The following is a 6,000-nucleotide window of genomic DNA, read 5'->3' as shown; positions in this document are numbered from 1 at the left end:
GCTTAAAATGTACGAGTGGCTAACTTTCAGTCTTCTATTTTTCAGCCTGACGACTCCCATCTAGGAGAAATCTTAGGTGGGAGGTCCGTCACGATCGCCAGCCAATCAACCTATCAACCACGCAAACACATCGATACTAACAACTTTGCCACTACTTTGGCGACACCCACCTAGGAGACGTCTTAGGTGGGAGGTTCCGTCAAATACCAGCAAACGAACTAACAATCTCTCAAATACCAGCTCAACTCACCCAAAATAAACAATCGTCAACACCTTCACTCTACCCATCTCAGCTACTAGACCAAGCTCAAATCCTTCACATCTACAATCCTCGACTCAGCAATATCACGAAAACTAATCATTCCTCTACGTCATCTCGCCCACTTTAAGCCCCACTCCATTCGACCAACGCCACCACCTATTAACGGCATCCAGTACCAAGTCATCTCGTCATCCCTCAACGATCAAATACTTAAAACATCTCACGTGTAATCATCCCTAAACTCTCGTCAACCATCTCCAAGTTCTACAACATTCGATCAACTCTACCATAAACGACAAGACACAGACTCGCCCTTTCAACAACATAATATCTCTCATTGACATTCTCAAACTACAACTACCAACTAAGAATCAACCACTACCCAACCAAGATTGTATTAATCGCAAGAAGCACGGCCAAAAACGGAGAAGCGATCATGTATTGTCCTGTACTCTATGTTACATGTAAATAAACCGGAAATGAAAAACAAGAAATCAGAAGAACATGGAAAATGGAACCAAGAAAACAGAAGGAAATCAAGAAAATCACATTGTACATTTTTCTCTTTATGCAATGCTATGTATTGTATCTATTTTATCATGTTCATGCAACCTATCCACATGTGGAAGGAAGACTATTAACCTAGAAAAAAAAAAAAAAAAAAAAAAAAAAAAGAAAAAGATAAACTGTTTTTAATTAACTTTGTATCATTGGACTTAACAAGGGGTCAGCAACCTGTGGCTCTTTGGAAGTCAATATGCATCTCTCCAGCTCCTTGCACAAATATTAATAGTTATAGTACTGCATGGCTAATGGCAGACACCTCCTGAGCCCGTGATATCCGTAAAGAAAGAAAAAATAAAGTCAGCAGCTTCTAAAGCGGATTGGGATAGTGACGATTGTCCTATAATTATATTTGATTACTAAGTTTATTATTATGGCGAAACAGGTGCATGATTTTATATGAATAAATAATATTTTTTAACGCTTTTTTTTTAAATAACAAATCACATCTATTTACCTATTCCTTAACAAATAATAAAATATTGAAATAAAAAGATAGTGGCTCTTTAAAAACTGGGAAATTTTGACATTTTTTTGGCGCTTCAGTCTCAAAAGGTTGCCGACCCTGGACTCAATACATCGAGACTGATTTAATTATTTTTCTTTACTCCTAAATTTATTTCAGCTCTACTTATAAGCACATACCCCATCAACCACTCCATCGAAAACAAAAATATATACCCTTATATTTTTAGATCGGTGAATCACCATTCAATTACACATTTGCATTTTCTGGTTTAGAAATACAACTTTAATTAGACGTTTTGTTGTATGTATAAATAAACTATCTTAAATAATGAATAAAAGAACATGTAAGAAAGAAATATTATTGTTAATCATATCACTCCTCATAATCCGATGATTTGAACTAATACTAAAACAAACATGGTAAGATAAACGGAGGCTGTAAAGTACATATCTGTGGCGAAAACAATATGGCTTTATTGAGCCGTAGAACTGGTTGGTGACCTACTTTTGGCTTCATTCTTTTTTTCTTTTGTTTTTTTCTCGGCAATTTATAAAACTTCTGTTTAGGCCTAGATCAAATTATTTATTAATTAAGATGGAATCACATGAACACAGCCAGTCATCTTTGTTAAAAGTGGATAAAAAGCATCCCTACTTTTACTTAAGACTTCAGTTGACAATAGATGATGAAAATGTTAACACATACACAGTACGAATATTTAATTATGCAAGCTGTTACAGAAACTTCAGAGCAGATAGGTGCTGCCACTACTGTTGATCTTATAAGAGTTATGGACAGTGGCATGGCTTTGGTTAGAGTTCCAAGCAGTAAAGCTAAGAAGATTTGGGCATCACTGACACTTTACGGGACAACTCCAGCGAAGAGAAGATGTGCATTAAGAGTTCTCCAGGCTTCTCCATTTCTTATGTGTCTTGCATTTAACTCAAGAGATGTGAGGTGACAATATGACAGATTCACATCTTGATGAAACAGTTTTGCACATATTTAGAATAAAACAGGAGCATTTTTTTTTTACTTCATTCAGCTGAAAACTTAACTTAGTAGTGGATTTCAAGCTGATTTGACTGAAAAACAAACATTTCTCTTCTTGTTTTGTCTTCTAAAAGCTCAGAGATGCCTTCTTAATTGAGCTCATATAACTATTATTATATATTGTTACCTTTATTTAATAAGTGAAGTAATAAAATATTTGTGTAATATTTGTATATAAAGAATGACTGTTATTCAACTTTCATGAATATTACAATGTCACTTATGATGCATAAAATTATTAAAACCTCACTTATAAAGTGATGACAAATCTACAAATGTAAAAATCCCAAAAATTATACTTTTCCAAATTTGTTTAATTAATGTTTTTATCATTAAATGTATGTTGAATTGTTAAAAAAAAAAACAAAAAAAAACAATAACACATAACATTATCTTAATAGGCGATTCTAATTTTGTAGGAACAGAAAATTTTATACAGAGATGACAACAAATTGGTCAGTGTATGTTGTACTTTTTGAATAAGCTTTGTTTTTGTTTGTTACGAAGTCGCGGTTATTTCTAAATATTTTGTAACGAAACCTGCGGATCTAAATTATTTCTGCTGAGGGTTAGTGGATTTGGTTGATGCCAATTTCATTAAATGATGTCAGTTTCACTGTGTTGACTGCTTTTAATTTTTACCGTATCTGGTTGCGTGATTAAGGGAGCCGCTTCATCTGGGGTTTATGTGTTTGCTATGGTTATTTGAACCGTTGTGTCTCTGCCGTCCATGAGGTTTGACTTCAGTGCACTAGTTGATTTCTTTTTTATGGAGAGTCCTACTGCTTGGATAAGTGTATCATTGACGAGTTTTGGAGGTACCCATCGAAGAGTCTCGTTTTGTCTTTTTTATGTAGTGAGAAGTGCATTGTTTATAGACGGTGTTTTCGTCGTGTTGTACAATGTGCTGACATCAAAGCAGCCCGAGGAAATGTACCAGGTTTCAGCTCTGAGTATTTTGGAAAAAAAAATATGTTGGTCGCTAATGAATTAATTTATGATAATATATTCATTGAGGTTTTGTCTTTCTCTAAATGTGGCGAGGTTATTGCAGCTTACACTTAGCTGGACATTCTTCATGTAGTGTAGTTAAACTTGAAAATGTTTGAGTCAATTGTATCGTCATTCAACTACTTTAACCGTTACTGAAGATTATAGCGTGTATTATAAATCAAATTTTAAAAAGTTTAACTGAAAAGAGAATGTGAGGTAACTATTGCGAATACAATTCCTGTATATAGAACCAATCACAAAAAGTCGGCATTCTATTCATCAATATATCTTTCATATTTTCTAAAAGTTTTTTCAAATGAAAATATTACATATTTAATATTGACATGTACGTAAAAGTAAACAAAATATATTTTTTATTTTGAATTAGTATTATTTTATTAATAACTTAACTTAAATTGTTTTCCATTATATTCTTTATATAGGCTTCCATATTTTATATATTAGACAGTTTAATCCTAAATAAATTACCCTTATTGGCTATTGTTTTTACATTGAATTGTATATGGGAGTTAATTGTGTGCAATCGATATTCGACCATTTATGAATATTTAATACATCGCCAATTTAATTACATAATCGATGCGATTCATTGATTCAATTATCTTAGACACGGTATTCTTATGTTTCGCCAGAACAGTTTTGCTCATTTACTGACAGCAGCGGGATTATACTTTATATTGGTGTGTGAACGAATTTTGTTGAAAATTTAAATATAACTTTCTGTTTGCAGTTCCAACATTGTGTTAATAATATTTAAGTTAAAATATACAGCACATGAGGGGTAGCCGTGTGTCAGTGAGACGGCGTGAGGGAACTCCAATTCGACTAATATATGGGTATAGGAGAGGTGGGCATTTCCCCCCTGTCAATTACCCCCCGGATATTTCCCCCCCCCCCCCCGACATTACCCCCAGAGTAATTACCCCCCTGTCAATTACCCCCCTGTCAATTACCCCCTGTCAATTACCCCCCGCCCAGTAGGACATTACCCCCCCGGGACAGGGTTAGAGTTAGGGTTAGGGCTAGGTTTAGGTTTAGGGCTAGGGCTAGGGCTAGGGTTAGGGTTAGGGTTAGGGTTAGGGTTAGGGTTAGGGTTAGGTTTTAGGGCTAGGGTTAGGTTTAGGGCTAGGGCTAGGGCTAGGGCTAGGGCTAGGGCTAGGGCTAGGGCTAGGGCTAGGGCTAAGGCTAGGGCTAGGCTAGGGTTAGGATTAGGATTAGGGTTAGGGTTAGGGCTAGGGTTAGGGTTAAGTTTAGGGTTAAGAGTAGGGTTAGGGTTAGGGCTAGGGTTAGGGTTAGGGTTAGGGTTAGGGTTAGAGCTAGTGTTAGGGTTAGAGTTGTGTCTAGCTTTGGTTTTGGTTTTGTGTGAAGTTTTAGGCTAAGGTGGATGCTTAGGTTTTGGTCTTTTTCTTAAGGTTTGGATTAAAGTAGTATATAGGTATAAAATTCTAGTTAAAGTTAGGATTTTAACTTGAGAGGGGGAGTGGGGAATTCCCCGGGGGGTAATTGACAGGGGGGTAATTGACAGGGGGTAATTGACAGGGGGTAATTGACATGGGGGTAATTGCTCCGGGGGGTAAATACGGGGGGGGGGAATGTCCGGGGGGAATATCCAGGGGGGTAATGTCCTGTAGCCATGTAGATCACTTTCCTGTATGGTAAAAGTATGTTTTCTTTCTCTTAAGAACAGATATACAAAAAATTATTGAACTAAAACTTTATTTACAAAATTAATAAATGAACAAATAATATTCGGTTTAAAATAAATGTATTCATAAACTGCCCTGCGCATAATTTGGATAGCGTGATATTCTATAACAGGTGTGGCTGGATTAATTGTGACATTAGTTTGTGTTACATTCAAACTTTTACAGTTCGAACATTAATAAGGTACATATTCACTGACCATTCAAATAGCATCTAATATATAGCTGTAGTTTCATGGTTAAATCTGGTTAAATCTGGTTCATGTACATGTTATATTTTTTGTTTAAGTGTAAGTCGGCACACAATTTTGTCATTAGCTAGGTCAAATTCAGGTTGTTATACTTTCGTGACAGAAACCAGTTCTATATTTTTAATTTAAATGTAGTTTAATTATAGTTATGAAGTTTCAGAAAGTATTACAGTAAACAAGGCTACCGTGTGGATTTATTTGAATTAACTTTTGTTAAGGTTGCTTCCCTTTATTTAATATTCAGATACATGTTACGTATGTTATTCGCAAACTAATGGCATGTCTATTTTTTATGTGTCTTCTTTGTAAAATTTAAAACACGTTAAGTTTTCTTTTTAATTATATACAACACACTATTTCACAGAGCGTACTATAATTAACTGGTGGTCCTAAATAGTCGTCTTGTGATATTAGTTATTGTTTTAATGGAAATATGTTCTCGTGTACAGAAGATTACTAGTACTAATATTACATTAGTAAATAAATATGTTTTGATAATTGTATTTCTACGAACAAGATGTATACGTTTTCTTTTATTATTTAAGTAGCTTTATGCGCCAATTAATAATAATTTAAATGTGTTTTCTAGAGTTTTATAATAGTTTTAGGGGTTATAAAATCATTGTAGCTCCGCCAATGGGCATATGTTAGTATACAAATGACCGCTGTTTTATAAATTACGAT

General features: G+C 34.8%; 1 pseudogene; it reads left to right on the top strand.

Annotated features, from left to right (window-relative positions):
* Window positions 1–2,019: 2,019 nt before the first annotated feature.
* Window positions 2,020–6,000, top strand: part of LOC131940179 (E3 ubiquitin-protein ligase arih1-like) — a 42,823-nt pseudogene continuing 38,842 nt past the window's right edge.

Source organism: Physella acuta, unplaced genomic scaffold (genome assembly GCF_028476545.2).
Source record: "Physella acuta isolate Inbredline_101_S28 unplaced genomic scaffold, ASM2847654v3 ptg000311l, whole genome shotgun sequence".
NCBI classification, from domain to species: domain Eukaryota; kingdom Metazoa; phylum Mollusca; class Gastropoda; family Physidae; genus Physella; species Physella acuta.
The sequence above is the reverse complement of the archived record's forward strand: the minus strand, read 5'-3'. Positions and strand labels throughout refer to the sequence as shown.